The sequence below is a fragment of the Rhipicephalus microplus genome, chromosome X (assembly GCF_043290135.1).
Source record: "Rhipicephalus microplus isolate Deutch F79 chromosome X, USDA_Rmic, whole genome shotgun sequence".
Lineage (NCBI taxonomy): Eukaryota > Metazoa > Arthropoda > Arachnida > Ixodida > Ixodidae > Rhipicephalus > Rhipicephalus microplus.
The window spans coordinates 48,105,194-48,129,892 of record NC_134710.1 but is presented as its reverse complement, the minus strand read 5'-3'; the positions used below and the strand labels follow the sequence as shown (position 1 = coordinate 48,129,892).

Below are 24,699 nucleotides of genomic sequence, written 5' to 3'. Positions count from 1 at the left end.
GTTCTGTCGACCGTTGGAGTACATGCCAGGGTGTCTGCCACTAAACATTTTTTTTTTCTGTTTGATGGGCTTGTCTAGCCTCTGTATAGTGCATACGCTGTGTAACGAGTTTAGATAATGTGTCGACGAGGCGTTTCTTTATTGTTGTTGTGTTTTCGCGTAGTGCGTTGAATATCATGCGAGTACTTTGCCACCGCTTTGGCGTTACGACGACATCGTGCTTCCAGACATGCGCTGACGACGAAGGCTCTGTGAGAAAGTAATTTTTTTCATTCATCGCATTGAACTACCGAAGCCTACCTGACCTTGTATTCGGTTATGCACTTCTCGATAAAGCAATTACTTTGAGTGAAATACTGCCGTAGCATTTACAGCTGCTGCAAAGCAGGGTGTTTCACGTAGCGTGTCAATTATTGCCGGTGGTCGTACATGAATTGGCCTAAACTTTGAACATTTTTTCTCTAGAGCAGTCTTGTGCCTTTTGTAAACTGCTTATTTTCAGCGGAGTATTGTGTCGTAAACGTCATAGTCTCAAATTATTTAGTTAGTTAGTTAGTTAGTTAGTTAGTTAGTTAGTTAGTTAGTTAGTTAGTTAGTTAGTTAGTTAGTTAGTTAGTTAGTTAGTTAGTATACAGGAGCCCCACTTTGTATGGAGTTTCGGTATTTATTTATTACCATTCCTAGGCCCATAGCAGCACTTGCCCCTGATGGGTGTCACATGAGCCAGACACGAAAGGTAACGGAATGGTACCAAAAAGAAGCGTTCTGAAAATACGGCATCGCATTGTCGCCTTGAATGCAAACGAGTTTGGAGAAGCGAGCTTTACCACGCATAGTGTATTATTGCGGGGAAGCCAACCTAAATTAATCACAGGTGAGGATTTTGCAACTCTGAAATGGTCTGCCAATATAAACCTTTTCACTGAAGGCTACATTGAAAGCTTCCTGGGCGTCGCCAGAGTCCTCTCTGGGCTCTCTTTAACATGGGTGACCTCCCTAAAATACACAGTCGAGGCTATGACATTGGCTTTTGTGCTCCCGTGTAACAGCCCGGAATGGAGGTTATCCTCCTTTCCGTTAAAACGGTCATAAAGACGAACTTAGAATCGCGTATTGCATGTACGTTTGTACTTGGCGGTGTACATACCGATTTAAATGGTATAAGTTACCGGCAATGAGCACGCTAGCGAAAATTCTTCGAAAGGAAGTTTGTATATTGTTAAAGCGAGATGTCAAACGCGGTTGGCGTGGACATCGCTGTGCTAAAATGTCACCGCGTGCTGGGAACGAGGTCACATTTACCGCATTTGGTTAGTTTTACATCGAAAGCTGCTGTGAGATCACAAGAGTTCGAAACCGCATTTGTCTGCCGCCGCCAGTGTCCGTGACCGTTATCGTTCGAAGTAAGTAAATAAAACGAATTAAGGGAAAAATACTCAGAATGAATAGTGATTTGAAATTGGGCCCTCTCCGTGGCAGCCCAGTATACTACCAGAAAGCCAGGTCAGTGCTCGAAAATTCGTTGCGAAAAGATCCTAATATACAGGTGTTCTGTCGGGAAGGAACCGCGTTAACATGTGTAAAAGTATTGTAGTACGAAACTCTGACAATATCTTCACTTTTCAACGGAAATTAGAAAGCGCGACATAGCTTTTCTGCATTTCCCAGCTCATGCGTACTCCGTACTAAACAAAATTAATTTTTAGACCCCACTGAAAAGGGGTGGGTACATACACGAAAAATAAAAGCCATGTTTTAGTACATTGTAAAGTAATCTGTTAAAGTGTTCAAAAATTTGGAAGGAGAGGTTATGGGTGGGATGTCATTGGAAAGGCCGTTCCAGTCTGTTGCTGTACAATAAAAGAATGAAGACGAAAAAGTGACGGTGTGGGCACATGGGCGAGCAACTTGTTGCGGGTGACTGGTGCGACTGGAGATGCGTGTCGGAGGGAGAATGCATGGTGGATCACCGAGATATTTGTGAAAAAAACTTGTGAAAAATACAAATGCTAGTAGTGCGGCGATGAGATACGAGTAATGATAAACTGTATTCTGTTTTCATTGCCGATATGCTGACGTCATATGAGTACTTGGAATGAATAAACATTCTATGTCGATATTGAAGTGCTGCGCTTTCCGCGCAGGCCTGGCGTTTTTTTTTTTTCTCTTTAATATAAGGAATCTAAATTTTTGCGATCCTTCAGGCTAGACACACAAATACTCATTTTTCTTTCTTTGTAACACTGGTAACGTCATATCTCATGGAGCTGCACGTACTTCAGTGCTTCGTGCACCTTAGGTATTGCTGAAGACGATGGTCAAAGCGTCTTTATGTGTTCTTTTGTTTTGCTTGGAAATACAATGTTTCATTCGTAATCACATGAATATTTCTGCAAACATGCATTTCCTTTCCGGTTTCTGACAGATTTATCTCTTGTTGGCTTTTATCACCAAAGAAGCCCTTCGACAGGACAGCTTGCTAGTTAAATGCCACGTTCGAAAATCATCCATTCCTTGAGGAGCGGCGTCCAGGTCGCGCGGTTGTAAGGACGCGGCAGCGAGGCAACGCGTCGCGCTCTCTTCTTGCTAGTCGCATCTGTGTGTGCAGTGAATGAGCGCTGCTTTGCACGACGCCGGTGGCGGGGGCGTGGCGGGCCTCTCCTTTGGGGCGCCGTAATAAGGAAGCGCCGGGAAATTTCCCGGCCCGGGCGGCTTCCCTGTTGCGATTGCTTCGTCATCCATCAGAGGCGGACCCCGGGTCGGAGCAGCGCTGATTCATCGCGGAGCGCAGCCTGAGACGAGCGACGAAGAGACCCTAGTGGAGGAGGGCGTCGTCTAGTGTGGCGTCTGTCTCGTCGCGAGCCCGCTGTTCTATAGCTGAGCGGCGTTGCTCAGTGGGAGTCGCTTCGCTCCAGCGTCGTTGGCGAAAGCGACGGCGTTGTTGACGGAGCGGGGCACGTTTAGCGCTAGACGTCGGCGACGCGATGGGCCGTCCGTACGGAGCACTTCGTTTCTCCCGAGCATATCACACTTCGGATACGCGTGGTATTGGAAGCCCCGTCGTCGACGTTTATTTGTGTGACTGTGTTTTTCCGTATTTACGGCCGTGTACTTCCGCTCGAAGTTCTGACAACGTCCAATTCACACTAAATTATTTTTCCTCTTTGTATCTGTTACTTATGTTTTCGTAGTCAATCGTGCTATTCCCAACTCAACCTAAGGGCCGCACGAAAGTTATATATATATATATATATATATATATATATATATATATATATATATATATATATATATATATATATATATATATATATATATATATATATATATTCCTTGATAAATTCCTTGATAAAGATTTGTTCACTTCCGCCACGAAAAAGAGGAAACACAGTGTGTATATTAAACGCGTGTTAAAGGAGATGGCGTGTAGGGAATACGTAGATAGAGATTAAAGGTAAAGTACCAGCAGACCCCATGTTTCAAAGAGGTAGCAGCAAGGGACACCGCTCTTTCTCCGTGAAGCGGGAGCAGTTGGCGGTGAAATATCTCGGTGCTTGAGCAGTGCGAAGACAGCTCGTTACCATCGAGCAAGCGGCGTGCCGAAGGCCCAGTTTTACTGGCGGCTGCGTGCGCGTGCCGCACTTGCTAGTACGTTCGCTGTCCGAGCTGGAATTCTTAATGGAATTTATAATTTTATCGCCGCGCGATGCACTGTGCCACGCGTCTGGCCGGGCCCGAGAGGCCTCGCGCGTTATGTGGCGCAGCCGCGGCACGTAGCGCCATTTCTGCGGAGAGCGCCGAGACCACTTACGTTTACGCCTAACTGCCCTGCGTGTCCACACTTTGTTGCTCGCGGATTGTACTACACTGCGCCGAGAGCTCGTCATCGTTTTATGGCCGGGCGAAGCTGCCGCTTTTCGAAAGAAGCTTCCGCAACGAACCGGCCGGCTGGAGCGCGAGCGTATAAACGCTGCCCCTCTTTCCTCGTGTTGCCCGTGCTCGAAAGGGGGTCGCTGAAGATTAGCTCCGCCGCGGATTGCTTCATCTTTTGAAACTATACTGCTGCCTTCAGCTGGTTGTTACCAGTTAGCGTCGTATACTAGTGCAAACTGCCGATTAGTGCGACGCGCTCTAAGCACTCGACGGCTATGTATGCCATGCTTGTCATCTGCGTTGTTTGAAACTGCGATCACTCCCCTTTGCCCGCAGCGGTGGTCTGGTGGCTGAGGTACTCGGCTGATGACCTGCAGGTCGCGGGATTTATTCCCGGCGGCGGCTGCATTTCCGATGGAGGCGAAACTGCTGTAGGCCCGTGTGCTCAGATTCGGCGTCACGCTAAAGGACTCCAGGTGGTCAAAATTTCCTGAGCCCACCACCACGGCGTCTCTCATAATCATACGGTAGTTTTGGAACATTAAACCCCACATATAAATCGATCGACCACTCTCCTTTCCTGCGCCGCTTTTTTTATTGGTTCATTTATTTTTTAGTTAATTAATACGAAGTCAACCTTGCCACGTGGAACGTGGCGCCCTTTCCGTGATCTTTGTGTGTATTCATTGCACATCTTGAAAGACCTAAACCGCGGTCTATGGTGCAACACGCACTCTTCTTGTATTTTGTGAGCAGGTGGCAGGTGTAAACGCCTACTCAGCCCTTTACACCAAGCCCCTTGTCTATCTATCTTAACGATATATATATATATATATATATATATATATATATATATATATATATATATATATATATATATATATATATATATATATATATATATATATATATATATATATATATATATATATATATATATATATATATATATATATATATATATATATATATATATATATATATATGAACACATCTATAGATGCACAAATCTCTCCGTCCTGTCTGTAGTCTTCTTCCCATCTCCTGACGAGCCGTAGTGGGAAGTTCTCAATAGATTGCAAGTTTTCAAGTTCCGCCTTCTCCCCTTCCTTCCAACGCATTCGGCACCTGACGTGGTGTTCTGATGACCGCGGGATCAGCCTATCATTCACCGAGCCAACACGCTTTATGATGCCGTCTTTGTGATGTCATATTGCTGCTTCACAGCATGACATCATGAATCACGTAGCTCACGTAGGCTTTTGCGTCACTTCATTGTGACACTCCCATGATATATATATATATATATATATATATATATATATATATATATATATATATATATATATATATATATATATATATATATATATATATATATATATCTTTTGCTAGTGTTGCTACCTGCGAGCACATACTCGTCACAAATATGCCAGCGAAAAATGAATAGGTGACTTGATACTCAGCAGAAATATTCTTTAGAAAAAACAGAGAGGGAAAAAAAGCAATCGAAGCAGGCCGCATCGCTCGGGGTGTGCTTTTGAACATGTTATCGAACGTGAAAGCAAAGTGGATTCAAATCATTGCTGACATAACTCATTGCATGTAAACCGAGCTATTTTGCTTATCGAACTAAAAGCGAGCTCTGTAATGAGTCCTCCTCTCCGGAAGAACGCTGCTTCTCTCGCGCAGGGAGCGAGATAGCAGCACGCACCCGAGAGGTGTGCGCAGGTGCCTTTAGGGACTTTGCATTCAACATCTGCATTTTAACGAGCTCCGATCAATCTTGGCACAGCCCTGCCTCTTCTGACGCTGCGGGCTTCGACTAGCGTACAGTCTAGTGCCTCTTTCGCCACCTTTTATTGTATTATTGTCTTACAGTATTTTTTGTTTTTATTTTTATTTTTTGTGTTTTCGCGCGTAACAAGATCGAGTTACCGGAAAAGAAAAAAAGCGCATTAAACTAGATAACCTTTTCTCCTCTCCTTTTTTTTTGCCATCTTATTACGTTCTGCGGGCGATAAAAGCGTGTCTAATTTCTGTCTTGTCATGTCAGAAAGAACGAATGCGCCTTTTGTTTTGAAAGTAAGGGGCCTATATATGTTTTTTTTTTTGTTCCTGTGGTTGTTTTCCGCACGTACTTGGGAACGAAGACTTCACTTTATCAAATTTCTCTCTAAATTTTCTGACGGTGAATTTCACGTCGTCGAGAAGATAAATTGTACGCATTGTTACGAAAGACAAAACTTGGTTTTTCTTAAATGGGCTCAGCATGTGCTTCGTGGCATAATAAAAAAAAAAAGCAAGGCTGAAGAGGAGAGCGCGGGAGAGGTTAGAGCGGGTCCCGTTCTCGAAGGGTATTTTGGGCAATGTTGATGGTTCTTCCTATTGTGAACGATACTATTATGAAAAATGTTGTTGAACGGTTGACTAGTATCCTCTTACGAAAATGGAAGCGTCGTTTTATTATGAATGTTGTTCTTACGATCACATTTTTCTTCAATTTTTATAATTGTTCGTCTGAAATGAATTTATTGGGAAGCAAGGTTTTCTGAACACTTTCCAATTGCAGTAAGTGCTTTTAAGGTCTAAGGCGAAAAAAACTGAATCAATTTGGAAGACCACGGGAGATAAAGGGAAAAATAAATAAACATAAAATTGATCATATTACATTGCTATGTTCATGGTTACTATTGATTAACGGAACGTATAATGCTTGATTTTGCGAATTAGTTGCGAGCATCTATTTCAACATTTTTTAAACAGGAAAGTGTTTTTTCGTGGAGCCCACCAAGACATCATTGGCGTAATCCTATCATGGAAATGACGCTGAAAAAAATGCACGCGATGAGATCGCAAAAAAAAATGGCCCCGTATCTGCATGTTACACTGCAAATGTCGTCGAAAGACAATACTCTTGCGTCTAGAAAGAATGAACAAAACGTTTATTTGAAGTTCTGTGCAAGAAAATTGGTGTACGGTATTCTGGAGGCGCCGCGTTAGAGTGCCTCAAGCGTGCAGCGGAGGCGAATGAGCGCATCAATTCATGTCACACGTGAGACGTGAGCGCTATCTGGCAGTTATCTCGGAAAACGAAGCGCGCGCGTCCTGCGCGCCGTCTCGGAGGTGATAAGGTGTAGAACGCAAGACGGCGGGTAGGTGCTACCCCCGTGTCGTCTTAGCAAAGCGTTGGAAACACTTGCCTTTTCGTGCAAACGTTGCACGGTCAGTGCAAATTGATAAACGCTACGGTGCTTAAAATTACTTATGTATGCCTTTTCTAGTAAGAAGCGCACATGCAGAATATTGACGCGTTGTTTTGGTACCTCAGATATGTGCAATAATTGTTTTTCAATTGAAAATCCCAAAAGTATGAACGCTGAACCTTGAGCAATATTGGTGGGTGCTGTGGGTAGGGTCGTCCGTTTGGAGTATCGTTTGGCCACTTTGGTGCCGTTTAGCGTACCGTCAAGGGCGAACAAGCAGACAAGTTTACAGACAGACCTTTTTTTTTTTTTTGCGACGAAGGTCCCTAAGAAAGACGATCGTTTTTAAGTTTCCGTCACCAGCTGTTGAACCCATGATTTCTCGTTCCGTGACAGCATTCGTCGGGCGCGTCATCCACTGCGCCATGGTCACACACTCTGGAGGCTATACAAACGCGCCTTTTATATCACACACTTTTCTCTCGCAATGTTCTTGGTCGTCAAGGTGGTGTCACCCTCTGGGAGCGGTAAATTGAAGCAATGCATGACGACCGTGACCTCTGCGATTAGCTTCTGCAATAAGTCGTTGCTGCGCATTCATTCGATTGGGTGAACGAAAGACGAGCTAAGGGCTCGTTTTCTTTGTTAGACACAAGATTAATGTGAACTTACAGACGATGAGGCCAAAAAAAATTAGGGGAGGTTTTTCGAAGTAATTGTAATGTAGATATTAGGCATTGGGCGAATAGTGAATTTCAGGTTCAAAGCGAATTCGAAGCGAACTGTGATTTGGTCGAATAATTTCGAATGCTATAAGTGTATATATTACATATTTTAAAGAAGAAGGGCATATTTGTTATGACCATACTAACCTGCACATTTTTTTAATTCACACAAGACCTGTGCGAAGAAAGGCCCTTTTTTTTTTAAATCAAACGAAGTGGAAACAACCTTGAATAGTAGCAGAATTTGACTTTCCGTAGAATGCGAGTGATAGCCTGAAAATTATGTTAAGTTTTAAAAATTGCTAAACTTAAAGCATATAAGTTGGTATAACGAGCTTTTGAACTGAAAAAATAAAAAGAATTATATCTTCTAAAAAGAATTATATAACTTTAAAGTAGGGCTTTGCTGCAGTTCGAAAAGTTCTTGATTATGTGTTTTCATGGTTCAGCACTACTTCCCAGCAGTAAAGCCACTTTTACAAAATGTTACATGTGAAATAAAATACACTTGACTAAGTGTTTCACTGTTTAGCGATCCTTCACTGCAGTGAAACCACCTTCACAAGACGTTACATGCGGATTAATGCGCACCTATTCGTTCGTCGCGTGTAATTTCAATTTTTCAGTAATTTGAATTCGGCTCCAAGTGAATTTGAATACCGCATTATTCGTTCTTATATTCGAAGTATTCTAATATTTGCCCATGCCTTGTGTCACGAAGTCGCCCAGCTCGGTTTGAGTCGGCGGGATCGACACATGAATGAGACATGGTGTGTGGTACAACAACTAATGCTTCATTGCATACACACGGTTACAATAAACATGTACTCACAAAAGACTTGAAAATATGTCAAAACAACTAAGTGTCCCCAAAACACAATAGTTAACAAGTATTAGCACGTCAGAATCCCACGTGCGTATCTATTCTCCTGTCGTCCTTCTCGGTACTACACTGAATTGGACGGGCGGTGCCGGCCACTTAGAGTGCCTGTCGGTCGCGCTCACAACGCATGAAATTCCACTGCGCAGAATACAAGATGAAACGCTTTCCCTTTGCGCTTCAGTCATATGCAGTAAACCTCAGTTGAAAGTGAGGTGGCCCGTGTAGACTGTTTCGAATAGTTTCGTTCCCTCGACAGGCGCTAAAATAAGAAGCGCCTGTGAAAAGAAAGTGTTGCAACACTGGTTGAAGTCGCGCAACAAAAACAAGCGTTCCTGTAGAATTTCGGTGAACTTCCATGGGTGTTTTTTTTTTTTGTCATATTGCGAGTAGATGAGGCGCAATTCATCGTTCGATCCGGCTTACGCAAAAAAGTGAAGAACCTCGCCTGCTGGTTTGTTCCGAAGAGTTTGTGCGCTGATTTCGCATATGTCGAGGAAAAACGCCCCCGTTGTGAAGCTCAAGGCATACCTCAGTGTTGCCGCATTTGCAGGAAGATCACTCCAATACACCGACCCACCGCTGTGGCCTAGTGGCTATAGGTATACTAGGCTGCTGACCCGCAGGTCACGTGATCGAATACACGCCGTGGCGGCCGCACTTTAGATAGAGGCGGAAATTCCTGAAGTCGTTGTACTTAAATTTGGGTGCACGTTATAAAACCCCAGATGGTCTAAACTTCCAGAGGCCCCCCTCCCCTCTACAGCGTGTCTCATAATAATATGGTGGTTTTCAGACGTTAAACCCAAACGATTGTTATCACTCAAATGTGCCGCTCATAAATAGACGATCCACTCGGTGGTATGGCCTGATGAGGTGGCAGAGGAGGTCTGATTTGATGACGGAATTTAAAAGTGGGCACCACGCACCTTCCGCGTTTCCTGACACATGAAATTAGACGGCTGGCCGATTTCAGAAAAATTAGGATTGATTTCTTGTCCCTTTTTTTCCCCTTAGCAGCGTGTTTCCTTAGCTATCAATATTTCCTGACTGTTTTAGCAAGTGTTTCTGGGCTAAGAAATAAAACACGGGAGACTTGGTTTATTATTTTTTTTTTGATGCAGCCACCGGAACGAAGCTATGGCTATGAACCTTGGAGATGAGTTTTGTGATACTTGTGAAATAGGCTGCATATTTGTGGTTTATAGCACTAAACAGCGAAACAAATGTCCTTTCGAGTGTAATAGCTCCGCAGCAGCGAAGAAAGTACGCACATACTTCTAACGGTAGAGAACCTCTCCGTTGTAGAAAACACGGTTTTTTTTTTTTTTTTTTTAAGGAGCACTGACATCAAATTTACTCATACCAAGGTTTTCGCGTCAGCGAGTAGCTATAGACCCCGTAGCAGCGATTCACAACCTAAAACGCAACTGAGGGATGAATAACTATCACTTTAATTGATTTACATCACTGAGATCTAGCACTACTCAAAAATGGCCGGCAATCCTGCCATTTTTAGCGCTGGCAGCACCAGCAGTGGCGCTACCTCGCGGTCACCTCCAGATCACGCCACAGCTGACCACTTCTTTACAGAAAAGAGTAATGTCAGGCTCAGCTGCTCCGCAAACATTTCGTTTGCTAGGCGGACACAGTCAGTCATGCCTTGTCACCTGCATTGCTGTCGTCGCCGTACAAAGTGTCCACTGGGGTTCAATACGATAGTCTGGAGCTTGGAATCCCCGCGATTCGCGACGTCGCGAATTATTTTTGCTTCGATCAAGTTTTTGCAGAACAATGATTCTGAAATGGACGTTGTTCCAAGCAGCACTGCAGAGGTGCCCGAGGATGCACGCTTCAGCCATGTTCGCTTGTGTGTCTCAGTTAGCTATATTGGTGTGTTTTGGCGTGCAAAGCATTCAGTTATACGCAGAGGGGTCAATGCAATATAGCTATCGCGAATGAGCATCAGCGGAAAAATAGAATACGTTTCCTGCTTGTTAGGTTCTTTTTCGCGCTTCCAGATGGCCCCACCTATCCAGGTTCTCGCGGTTAACACGATATTACCTGACGATAGTTATAGCGCGAGAACAAAACGACGACACAGAGACAACAAGGACATGAAAGACACGAAAGTCTCTGTGTCGTCGTTTTGTTCTCGCGCTATAACTATCGTCATGCCATACCAACTAGCCCAAGCTGCCACACTTCTACGATATTATACCACTTTTACGTGGACGCCAAGTCTACAGATGACCTAAACTTCAACGATACCTGCGTGTTGGTTGTTAGCGATGATATCTGACTACACGCTCTTCCAAGTTTGATGGGTTGCGGTCGTGTTGATGTGTAAGACATACGTGACATGAAAAGACACCTCGATTGCGCTTTTTTCTGTGCTTCAAACAACTTTCTGCACCGACAATGCCCTCCCGACTGCAACTCACCTGTAACTCACGATTCTTCGACACGCTGACCGATAAACACGCGTTTATTCGTGTTCTTTCAATATTCTTTTAAAGGTGGCTTTTATTTTGATAATATCACGTAATCATTCAAACAGGTGCGATGAAGATCAGACGCGACGAGCCACGGCCGGCCTAGACTGCACCTGCGCACGCTAGCCCGGCCCTAACCCGGCCGTGGACGAGCGAGTGCGTTTCTGCACTTCGGCGCCACGTTAAGAACACTCTGATCGTACACGTCATCGCTGCTAGGGCATCGTCACTCGGGATGATATTTGTGGAACGTATCACACCGAACACGTAGCACTAGTATCGATGTCGCAGGGCAGCCTATTTTCCGGTTTTTTCTCCTTAGCTTTTCTACGCTGTTTGACATCGAATAAAATAACTTCTACGCAACGGATGGCGTTCAAATTTGGCCAAGAAGACCTATGTATACCAAGCTATAGAATGAAGAGCAAATCTCGATCTTGAAATTTGATGCCAGTGCTTGTTTAAATTGATTGATTGATTGATATGTGGGGTTTAACGTCCCAAAGTGCTTGTCTTGGGGACCTTCGACGCAAAAATTTTGGTCTGTCTGTCTGTATGTATGTATGTATGTATGTATGTATGTATGTATGTATGTATGTATGTATGTATGTATGTATGTATGTATGTATGTAATGTATGTATGTATGTCCATTTGTCTGCTTGTCTGCCCTTAACGGTACCTTAAGTGGCTCCAGAGTTACCAAACGATACTCCAAACTGCCGACCCCACCCGCAGCGCCCACCAATATTGCTCAAGATTCAGCGTTCATTCTTGTGTCATTGTCAATTAAAAAGCAATTATTGCGTATATCAGAGGCCCCATAACAACGCGTCAATATTCTGTGTGTTTGTCTCTTACTAGAAAATGCATATAAGTAATTCTAAGGACCGTAGCGTTCATCACGTTGCGCTGACCATGCAACGCTTGCACGAAAAGGGAAGTGTTTCCAACGCTTTGCTAAGACGACATGGTGGTGGCACCTACCCGTCGCCTTGCGTACTACACCTTATCACCTCCGGGACTGGCGCGCAGGGCGCGTGCTCTTCGTTTTCGAAGATAACTGCCAGATAGCGCTCATGTCTCACGTGTGACGTGACTTGATGCACTCATTCGCCTTCGCAGCGTGCTCGAGGCACTCTAACGCAGTGCCTCCAGAATACCATTCACCGATTTTCTTGCGCAGAACATCAAATAAACGTTTTGTTCACTCTCTCCAGACGCAAGACCACAGTCTTTCGACAACATTTGCAGTGTAGCATGCAGATGCGGGGCCAATTTTTAAATAAAAATTAAAAAGTAATTGTCACCATACCTTGGCAAGGTCGACCCGTTTTCACTTGGTCTTTGTTTGGAATTAGAACCCGGGCTCAGTGCTTTTCTGGGAACGTCACACTGCCATACGAGCCAACAAGGAGGCTATCAGACAGCAGTGTGAGTTCGAAGGTACCGACAATTAGAACCACAAGGCCATTGAATGTGGCAAATTCTGCAGAAAAACACTAGTTGAATTAATGTTAATGAAATAGTTTAAGTATCATCTACATCATTGTAGCAAGAGGCTACGAAGAGATGAGATAGGTTTGGAGTTTTAATTCCGAACAAGGAAGACTTTTTTTGTCATCTTGTAGTCGTTTTTTGGTACCAATTTTTGAGACTACAAAAAATACAAAAAAGGTAATAAGAAGTTTCGAAAAATATCATGGTAGGCCGCGAGACTTACCCACACACAATCTTTTCGATAAACATTCATGGATGATTGATTTATATGTTGGTTTTAACGTTCCGAAACCACCATATGATTATGAGAGGTGCCGTAGTGGAGGGCTCCGGAAATTTCGACCACCTGGGGTTCTTTAACGTGCACCCAAATCTGAGCACATGGGCCTACAACATTTCCGCCTCCATCGGAAATGCAGCCGCCGCAGCCGGAATTCGATCCCGCGACGTGCGGGTCAGCAGCCGAGTACCTTAGCCACTAGACCACCGCAGCGGGCACATTGATGGATGAAAGCAAATAAAATTTACTATTTGTGATTACTATAGCGCAGAAAAAAAGCGGACTCCATGGTAGTGGCCTACCGATTTCATCTCAATATCAGTTAGGCAACCAAACAAGAATGCGGCCAAACTGCGCATGCCAGGACCTATAATATCAAATACCCCGCCTATTAAACGTTGTGAGGAGTGACATCGACTTTTACGCACATAATTTCAAACAATACGCAAAAATTTTTCTGTTATATTCTAGAATAACTTATCAATAACTTTTTATGCACTGTTTATACATGTTTTTTGAGAGACTTATGCTATGGTTTCCAACTTCATGATGCATTAAGTACAGAATCTTGAAGTGTTTGAATGACATGGCAATTTTAATCAAATGTTTTTTACGATAAGATTTCTTTCATGGAGTGTTTGTTCATGTTTTGTTCTCAAGATCTATTTGTATGATGTCAAACTATATTGCTTTGTTGCATTTAAAGTTATGTAAAGCAGATGCTTTATTGTTGTAGATGCATCAAAACAATGTGTACGCATGACGAATGCGCAAAGGAGTAAGAGCGCCTGTCAGGTCACATAGGCTTTAGCTCTTAATCCTGTTTCCGTAAAGCGAAAGAAATTATAAACTCCAAAGTCTCTATTAAAAGAAAAAGAAATCCATGTGGAATTCTTTTACAGCTGCGTGTACAATGCGCAGTCGTCTTAATTATTTTTTCTTCTGTCATTTGCCTGCTTTAAATTTGCCAGTTTCTGCGGAAATCACTTGCCAAGATGAATACAGTGGTTAAGGGGGGTTCACTCGCTGTACATTAGTACTTTTACGTCAGGTTTTGAGGGCTTCCACAGAGACGACATGCCAGAGCCGTTGCGATGCGAGAATGTAGACTCTCGTATCGATCTTCTCTCACTTCTGTCCAGCCTTTTCTTTTTTGTCGCTAACGTATAACACTTTGCACATAGAAGCCCCGTGGAGTCAACTGCAGTTGCTGGGTGTTACTCAATGGCAAAGGCATTCCAGAACCTAGCAGTCATCTACCGGAGGAGTTGCTACTTGGCGCGCTAAATCGGGCGTGTATTGCCTCGGATAATGCTTCCGTGTTCCTGAAATGAAAATAAAAACAAAATGAAACGCAAACTAGTCATATGAATGCAGCACTTTTTGCGCAGATAAGCGAATGTATAGACGAAGCGGGAGAATAACAGCAGAGAAGCCGATGCAGTCAATTTGCGAAAGTGCGTCTGTCTACGCGCCGCGGGCCGCCGAGATGGAACCGAAGTCCCTCTCGACAAGAGACCGCATCTGTCGTCGACGGCGGCCGGTCGGAGGACGCTACGGCTCAGCCAGCAGTACCATGTAGGACGTCTCACTGCGCATACGCTGTGAGACGACGACGACGGGGCGGGGGGGGGGGGGTGAATACGAGACGGCAGCTACTGAGCCGACGCACTCGCAACGAGCTCGGGGGTGAGGTTCGGTGTGCAATGAAGTAAATGTCCCACGAGCAGTTGTATGCAGCGGCGGCATGCGCGCGTGTCTTGTACCCCCCATATAGAGAGAGGGTGGCCGTCATCGCGCAAGAAACAAGGGAGCGTTGCCTGTCGCACGGCACCCGTGTAAGCAAAATCGCGAGAGAAAAAGAAAAGGAGAAGTCGCCGTGATGGTTGCGAATAAAGACGGAACGGTTTCTTCGCGTGCGTGCGTGCGTGCGTGCTTGTGTGCGTGCGTGTGTGTTTCTGTGTGTGTGTGTGAGTGAGTGAGTGCGTTTAACCATTATAAATATAACTCACCACTCGAATAAAGGAAAGCCGAGAAAGTGGTCTAGGCCGTTCATGGAACACAGGCGTGAGCCTCACGTCAGCCGCCTTGTGATTGCGCTTTCGCCTTCCTTTTAATTTCGTAAGTGTGGATGAACGTAGCATGACCTATTATAAGTGCCTTAGTTGCAAGTAACGGTAATGTGCCAAACATTTTTTGTTTGAGTAATGACATTGCCAAAGACAGTGCGTTGTTTTTTTTTTTCGAGCTCAGCCGGCACTGTGGCATTCTTTTCTTTGTCTAGCGGATATCTGCATTCTGTTCCAGCACGTCCCTTTCTCGAGGTCCGCCTAAGTGTATGCGATAGCCGGCAGCGCGCATTATGCTTTTCCTTCCGATCCGGCGAAACGCTGATCCGGCAGCCGCTGATGCGGGCCCTCCAATCGACCCCCGTGTAGCGCTGGCTGTAGGTGGCCGTTCCGCGAGGGCCAAATCGCAGCGGCCCGCCTTTGTTCTGCTCTCAGAAGGCGCGAGATTAATGAATAATTGATGCTATGCAGAGTAGTGAAATGCTGGGCTCCCGCGTGTCGTTACTGCAGCGTCGTACTCTGTGCGCCTCGGAGAAGGCTCGGGCTCCCTTCCCCCGCTCTCTGCTACTCCGGGCCAGATTGTTTGCCCTTCCATTGGGCTTCTGATTGCGTTACTATACACGCTCATCGGCGGCTACACGGGAGCGCAATCCCACGTATCGCACTAGCGCCGCTCTGCTTTCTATTCATCGGAATAGATCACCATACAGCACGCAATTTAGGCTCCCGAGCGTCGCGATGTCCACTTCTAAAGGGTCCGTCGCTTAGGCGAACTTCTGCTGGGTCGGCGAAGATGACCACCAGCGCCTGCAGTGGTCAAAAGACTGGCGTGTTTCCGTGTTGGTGAGCACGCCCGCTTTGCCTGGGGGGTGAACATGGACTTGCACAAGTTACAACCGCAAGATCGTTTGCAATCTTTACTGCTCGTTTTAGTAAATTCACGCAGTGATCGTTCTTCTAAGCAATTGATGCTATCAGTTTCGATATGCATTGTTTGTTCCAGCACCCTTGCCACAGCTTAATGTCTATTTTGTTTTTATTGTTGGTCCACGGTGCTTCATAACTACACACTTAACCGGTACACTCGCCATCGGGTGTGCACTTGGCTGTCGCAGTGATTCTGGACGACTGAAATGCAAGATTGTTGAAGTGCGCAAGGATGTGATATGTGCTTGTTAAATTATCTCGCAAGAAAAGAAACACAACACAAGCGCTATAAGCAATTTGGTATTATTGCAAATGTACGGTAATAAATTTTCTGAATGTAGTGTAGTGTCGTATTTGTAAATTTCCTGCTATTTTATTTCATTTCACTTATCTTGATTTTCATCGGTGTATCGTGAAAAAAGTTCTGGTGGTGAATAAATTTTTGCCCTTCGCCGACGCTGTGATTTAAGTTTGTCTCTAAAATGCAGTCATTCAACTAACTTTTGAAATATCTTTGAAATTCAGCAATCAGCTAACTTTAAAATGTTACTGAATTAAAATATTTCAATAAATTTCATTAACGTTTGCCCAACTGTCATCCTACAAACACATTTCTGCGCTTTGTACGTCTTTCTTAGGTTAGTTGGCTCTGCACTAAAGCTTCCTCGAGATTCTCAAGCCTTTCGGGATGAGCGCAAGCTTGTTTCTGCGTCCTAAGTAGCAATGCGAAGCAAATGTAAAGTGTATACAAACGTAGGCACGTGAAAAATGTCCGGAAAGATAGAATCGCGTTCTCCGACACATCGCAATAAGATTTCACAATATGATATAAGAAGCGTACTCAAAAAGAGAGAGACAGAATGTATTGTTCTGCGCGTATATTTGTGGGGCTTCTTCGACGGCGAGCGAAGAGACCTTCACATTGTCTATGGGTTCAACGCAAACTTTGTCATAAGAGCATACCACGTACAAAGGTATGAGTCGTCTGCTGATCCCTGTAAAGATACGGCACGCATGACCTCGGCACCCGGCCGGTCAAAATTCAAAGCTCATGCCGAAGATGCGCAGCCCCCCCCCCCCCTCCCGGGCTCTCTTGTGCGAATATACGATGCATGGGCCGGTGTTATAGATTTGCACATTATAACAGAAGATCATGGCAATGGCAAAAAATGCGCCTTGAGCGTTCATAAATTTCTCTCGCAAGAAAAGGTGCAGCTCTTTGTAACGTGAACATAGTTTCGTAGCAAATAATACTTTATTTAGAAAACAGGCATTGGTCTGGTCACTTGTGTGTCTATACTTCTTACAGTCTAACACTGACACCGCTAAATAACCTTCCACCAACTCTGAACCATCGCTTAACTAAATCAATTTTTTTCTTTAATTCATCAATACAAACCCAGAAACTTTCAAACATTGTTCACGATGTGAACGCAGGGGTGCTGATCATTTGTCGCGTGTTGAGGCTTAGCGTTAGCGCAGTTCGACGACAGCTCCGAGCAACATGGCACGTTCTGGTTAACAGAGCTCCCGCAAGCAGATTGCAGCGATATGAGCACTCCGTTGGGCACCGCGCCTGATCAGAGGCCCACTCTGGGTGCGCGCCACTTGCATAAATGGATTATCCATGCGCTCATACTATACGCCTTGGGTCTCATCGACGCCCGCCGACGGCCGAAGCACTTTGGGGGAAGCACGGCACCGTCTTCGTTCGCGCCGTTCCCAATTAGAAACCTCGGCGGCAAAGAAGAGCGTTGTCAGGGCAACGCCGTGCGCAGCGGCGGAATGGATAACGAATGCGGGCCCCCAAAACGCTGGCTCTTTCCCATTTGTTTGCGGCCCGGATGCGCAGGTTCTCTTTCTCACTCTTCAGTGGCGCACGCTTTAAGTTTGCATGAGCATCGGGCGCAGGATGCGCGCAGGCGACCAACTGCGCGAGCTTGTTGTGGCTTTAGGGCTGGTGCACGCCGGCGACTAGCGGCGGTCGCGCGACCATTTGCGACTGGTCGCAAACAGTCGCGAATGGTCGCAAAGGGACTGCTTTGGCTATACTCGCTTCCTGATCGATTTTTCAGTCGCGCGACTGCAGTCGCAAGGCTGCTCAAACCTATCAGCGATGCTCAATTTTTGTTTTTGTTTTTGTTTTTATTTCATTGCGCTGGCCTCCTGCCGCCAGATACAAACGAGTGCGTTCCTCTGGGTCTGTGGCACCATGGCCACCGCAGAATACTTGGCTTGTAGATGGTGGTGCGCAGCAGCTTGAGCAAGGTGTCGAATTTACGCGGCGGCATTCGCAAGAACCTAAACACTGTCGAAATAAAGAGAAAACGGATTGTCCACTATGTTTCCCCCGTATTCAGAATCGTTTTTTGTCTTGATTTTGACTTGTCACCGCCTTCAATGCAGCGCGTTTGGAACGCGTTTGTGCTTCATGCCTTGGCAACGACTTAAGACACCGCGTTCGAGACGCGTTTGTGCTGCATTGTAGGCTGTGGCAAGTCAATTTTAATTAAAAGACCGTTTCTGAATACGTACGAATCTCAGAAATATTCATCTTCGTCTCAGCACAGCTCGGGAGGCAGGTGGCTTGCATGGCCGGCCAACTCCCGCGAACGACAGGACATTCACACCCACCACCGGCTTTTTTTTTCTTTGGAGGCATCTGTGATACCAGCGCTAACACCATGGCACAGCGCACCAGCACCATGACAATGTCTTGTTCTGCGCTTGAATCGAACTTGACGCAGTTTGGAACGCTGTCCGAGAACGGACGAAAACAATAAATGCGGCGCGCTCGGTTCGCTCCGCTCACTGAGCTGGCGGCGATCAGCTGATCGGCGCCTGTCTCCATAGTTCTCGCTGATAACGAGATCCGGACGCGACTCTCCGGTTTTTCGACTTCCGGTAGCTCACATGCAGCCTTTGCTGGTGTGAACATCAGTCGCTTTTTTTGGTCGCCAGTCGCAAATGGTCGCGCGACCGCTGCTCGTCGCCGGTGTGCACCAGCTTTTAACCCGGATAGTGAGTGGGCGAGGAGTGAGGGCCTCATGGCTGCCGATGGTGCAGTTGTACGAGTTTATACTGTGCTGCAGTTGAATGCTGAAACATGATTAAGTTTTTTCGACGTGAAGTGGAGGCGCCGAACTGTAAAAGGGAGTGACACGAGATCAAGAGCGAAGCCAATACTGGCTGCGCTTTTGAAGATCTCTAGTTGGCTGCTTTGTTATTACGAAAATTTAACAGAAAATAAAACTTTAATCTTGTTCCACTGTATGTAGTGAATGATCGATGGAAATTAAAAATGACTTGAGAAACGTTTCTGAAACGTCAAAGTCCGTCGTCATGCGCCGTGACGTTAAAAGTCCTAAGACAGAGTTCTACGCACTTCGATGGCTGTGTTCAAGTGCATGGAGGGCTTTGGGAGATTATTAAACATGGGCTGAATGCGTCCGCATATACATGACCCCGTATTTGACAGAACCGATGCGGATGAACGGGCGTCAGTCATTTGTGAAAGCAAACATAATAACAGCAGAGGACACAGACCATCTACGAGCAGTTCATACGAACGGAAAGGTTAGTGAACGGAGCCCGCGATAATGGCTGTTAACGACGGCCTGTGACTAACATGTGTTGAAAGCAACTATATGAACAAAAAAAAATTCGTTATTCTGGCCAATATTTTCGCGAGCATTCGCAGAAAAGGAAACTCTTCGTAAGATTAATTGTGAACTGCGTGCGCAGACAAATTGCCATCACTCAAAAGCTTTGCCATCCGAGCCCCAATCCTGGGCACGGGTTTTCCTTTCATGCGCCTACCATACGAGGTACTTGTTTTATATCTTCACTGTTGTTTTTTCGTGTCTTGTAAGTGCATCGATCGAGGACCTTCGCACTCGGACGCTCAGACCATAATGGCGCGTAGAATTGCTCCCCCATAAACACGCCCAACTGAGACTGCGCAGATCCCGCTGATCGCTGTTGGCGGGCCCTTTGTGCTCGCCAAGCGCTGTCCGAGCGCGCGGCGCCTGCGAAGAAACGTGTTTGTTCCCACGTTCGTCTTGGCTACGATCGAAAGCAGGCTCCCAATGAGCTCTGCGCGATGGGAGCCTGAGTGGTTGCATTCTTCCAATCGCGTACGTGAACTGGTAATGTTTTCCCAATGCTATAATGTATAAACGAAACCATTTTCTATTCTATGCCTTTCCATTTTCGTTTTTTTAACTGTATTATTTCTAACAATTTACATATTTTCCGTCATCTTAACTGCTCAGCTTTTCTCGGTTCAACTGTACAAGCAGCATTTTTGTACAGTAAAGGCACTTTACTAGTGAATATTCGAGAACAAAAGCTCTCGCACACAACATAGTTTGTTGTCTTTTCGTGAATGCAAGCACCATGTGCGAGGGCACATTGCATATATGTTAAGGTGTTGTACTGTTGCGCTTGTGCGCTTCACTCATCGTCAAAAAAAAACAGTACTTCTGAGAAAATGACAGAAAAGAAAGCCTCAAGGCCCGATATCATCCAACCTTTCAGTGGTGTAGCTGACTCCCTCAAAAATTTTCACTATTGCTTGCGTATATATACACGCACACTTACTAACGCACGCACGAACATACATAAAGTATGCTTGAACATCCACCCTCCCAGCCGAAAAAGTTTATGCATACGCCCCTGATTGCTTTCGCCAAATTCTACTCCTTTCTTATCACCCACCGCTCATGCTAGTCAGTTTTCGCGATTACATGAGTGCAGTGCCAGTCGGGGTACCGACGAAGTACGAGAACGAATAGCATTGTAATAAAATGGTTACATTATTACGCCCTGCAGCGTTTATACTGTGTGCGTGCGTGCGTGCGTGCGTGTGTGCGGGGGGGGGGTGTAATAATTAATATTGTGTAAACACGAACAACGAGCCCTTAAGTATACACTTGTTTCCTTTATTCATTAACGAGGGTCTCCTACTGGCAGACTTGGTGCCTTTAAGTTGTGTACGAGGGACTATTGGTCAGCTGCCAGTTAGTAATAAGTTCACGTGACGCCAAACAGGCTCATAAAGAGTGTGCCACACTCGCTGCCAAGGCTACTATTGGCTCTGACTGTCACTCCCACGTTTAAATTGACATGGATACCCAATAAAGTGGCTGGGGGGATAGCTGTCGTGGTAGCTCGGTGGTAGAGCATCGAACGCGTTATTCGAATGTCGCAGGTTCGTTTCCTGCCCACAGCAAGCTATCTTTTAAGCCACTTTTGTTTCTTCTCATTTACATTACAATTGGCCTAATAACTTCCCCTATATACTTTCCTCGGCATTATTGTCTGTTCGAGCGCATTAATATCGTGTCAACACGAAAAACGAGCCCTTAAATATACACTTGTTTCCCACAATATATATATATATATATATATATATATATATATATATATATATATATATGAGATATAACAGACAGTAATGCCAAGGAATGTACAGGGGAAGTTATTAACATTAATGGAATGTAAATAAGAAGAAAGAAAAGTGGATGAAAAAATTACCAACTGTAAGCAGGAATCGAACCTACGACCTTCGAATTACGCGTTCGATGCTCTAACCACTGAGCTATTACAGCGGCACTCCCTCCATCCACTTTTTTTTGGGTTTATCTGTGAATTTTAGAAGTAGGAGCGACAGTCAGCGCCATCTATAAGCCAAACAACGAGTGTGAAAACACTCTTATGCGCATGTTTGGCGTCACGTAGCACGTGAGCTTATTATGAGTGGGCAGCTGATTAATTGTCCCTCTTATACAACCTAAACACACCAAGTCTGCCAGTACGAGACCCTCGTTCAATGAAATAAGGGAAAGAAGTGTATACCCAAGGGCTCGTTTTCCGTGTTTTTAACACAATAATAATGAGATATAACAGACAGTAATGCCAAGGAATGTACAGGGGAAGTTATTAACATTAATGGAATGTAAATAAGAAGAAAGAAAAGTGGATGAAAAAATTACCAACTGTAAGCAGGAATCGAACCTACGACCTTCGAATTACGCGTTCGATGCTCTAACCACTGAGCTATTACAGCGGCACTCCCTCCATCCACTTTTTTTTGGGTTTATCTGTGAATTTTAGAAGTAGGAGCGACAGTCAGCGCCATCTATAAGCCAAACAACGAGTGTGAAAACACTCTTATGCGCATGTTTGGCGTCACGTAGCACGTGAGCTTATTATGAGTGGGCAGCTGATTAATTGTCCCTCTTATACAACCTAAACACACCAAGTCTGCCAGTACGAGACCCTCGTTCAATGAAATAAGGGAAAGAAGTGTATACCCAAGGGCTCGTTTTCCGTGTTTTTAACACAATAATAATGAGATATAACAGACAGTAATGCCAAGGAATGTACAGGGGAAGTTATTAACATTAATGGAATGTAAATAAGAAGAAAGAAAAGTGGATGAAAAAATTACCAACTGTAAGCAGGAATCGAACCTACGACCTTCGAATTACGCGTTCGATGCTCTAACCACTGAGCTATTACAGCGGCACTCCCTCCATCCACTTTTTTTTGGGTTTATCTGTGAATTTTAGAAGTAGGAGCGACAGTCAGCGCCATCTATAAGCCAAACAACGAGTGTGAAAACACTCTTATGCGCATGTTTGGCGTCACGTAGCACGTGAGCTTATTATGAGTGGGCAGCTGATTAATTGTCCCTCTTATACAACCTAAACACACCAAGTCTGCCAGTACGAGACCCTCGTTCAATGAAATAAGGGAAAGAAGTGTATACCCAAGGGCTCGTTTTCCGTGTTTTTAACACAATAATAATGAGATATAACAGACAGTAATGCCAAGGAATGTACAGGGGAAGTTATTAACATTAATGGAATGTAAATAAGAAGAAAGAAAAGTGGATGAAAAAATTACCAACTGTAAGCAGGAATCGAACCTACGACCTTCGAATTACGCGTTCGATGCTCTAACCACTGAGCTATTACAGCGGCACTCCCTCCATCCACTTTTTTTTGGGTTTATCTGTGAATTTTAGAAGTAGGAGCGACAGTCAGCGCCATCTATAAGCCAAACAACGAGTGTGAAAACACTCTTATGCGCATGTTTGGCGTCACGTAGCACGTGAGCTTATTATGAGTGGGCAGCTGATTAATTGTCCCTCTTATACAACCTAAACACACCAAGTCTGCCAGTACGAGACCCTCGTTCAATGAAATAAGGGAAAGAAGTGTATACCCAAGGGCTCGTTTTCCGTGTTTTTAACACAATAATAATGAGATATAACAGACAGTAATGCCAAGGAATGTACAGGGGAAGTTATTAACATTAATGGAATGTAAATAAGAAGAAAGAAAAGTGGATGAAAAAATTACCAACTGTAAGCAGGAATCGAACCTACGACCTTCGAATTACGCGTTCGATGCTCTAACCACTGAGCTATTACAGCGGCACTCCCTCCATCCACTTTTTTTTGGGTTTATCTGTGAATTTTAGAAGTAGGAGCGACAGTCAGCGCCATCTATAAGCCAAACAACGAGTGTGAAAACACTCTTATGCGCATGTTTGGCGTCACGTAGCACGTGAGCTTATTATGAGTGGGCAGCTGATTAATTGTCCCTCTTATACAACCTAAACACACCAAGTCTGCCAGTACGAGACCCTCGTTCAATGAAATAAGGGAAAGAAGTGTATACCCAAGGGCTCGTTTTCCGTGTTTTTAACACAATAATAATGAGATATAACAGACAGTAATGCCAAGGAATGTACAGGGGAAGTTATTAACATTAATGGAATGTAAATAAGAAGAAAGAAAAGTGGATGAAAAAATTACCAACTGTAAGCAGGAATCGAACCTACGATAAGAGGGACAATTAATCAGCTATGTATAAGAGGGACAATTAATCAGCTGCCCACTCATAATAAGCTCACGTGCTACGTGACGCCAAACATGCGCATAAGAGTGTTTTCACACTCGTTGTTTGGCTTATAGATGGCGCTGACTGTCGCTCCTACTTCTAAAATTCACAGATAAACCCAAAAAAAAGTGGATGGAGGGAGTGCCGCTGTAATAGCTCAGTGGTTAGAGCATCGAACGCGTAATTCGAAGGTCGTAGGTTCGATTCCTGCTTACAGTTGGTAATTTTTTCATCCACTTTTCTTTCTTCTTATTTACATTCCATTAATGTTAATAACTTCCCCTGTACATTCCTTGGCATTACTGTCTGTTATATCTCATTATTATTGTGTTAAAAACACGGAAAACGAGCCCTTGGGTATACACTTCTTTCCCTTATTTCATTGAACGAGGGTCTCGTACTGGCAGACTTGGTGTGTTTAGGTTGTATAAGAGGGACAATTAATCAGCTGCCCACTCATAATAAGCTCACGTGCTACGTGACGCCAAACATGCGCATAAGAGTGTTTTCACACTCGTTGTTTGGCTTATAGATGGCGCTGACTGTCGCTCCTACTTCTAAAATTCACAGATAAACCCAAAAAAAAGTGGATGGAGGGAGTGCCGCTGTAATAGCTCAGTGGTTAGAGCATCGAACGCGTAATTCGAAGGTCGTAGGTTCGATTCCTGCTTACAGTTGGTAATTTTTTCATCCACTTTTCTTTCTTCTTATTTACATTCCATTAATGTTAATAACTTCCCCTGTACATTCCTTGGCATTACTGTCTGTTATATCTCATTATTATTGTGTTAAAAACACGGAAAACGAGCCCTTGGGTATACACTTCTTTCCCT

General features: G+C 44.6%; 1 protein-coding gene and 2 non-coding genes across 3 annotated transcripts in view; all 3 read left to right on the top strand.

The window, feature by feature from the left end:
* LOC119176016 (kelch-like protein 20) overlaps positions 1–24,699 on the top strand; it is a 204,858-nt gene that overhangs the window by 76,140 nt on the left and 104,019 nt on the right. The gene's annotated exons all lie outside the window — the stretch shown is intronic.
* Positions 24,013–24,085, top strand: TRNAT-CGU (transfer RNA threonine (anticodon CGU)). Its single transcript has one exon. It is a non-coding gene; the product is annotated as a tRNA-Thr (tRNA).
* Positions 24,471–24,543, top strand: TRNAT-CGU (transfer RNA threonine (anticodon CGU)). The gene has a single exon. It is a non-coding gene; the product is annotated as a tRNA-Thr (tRNA).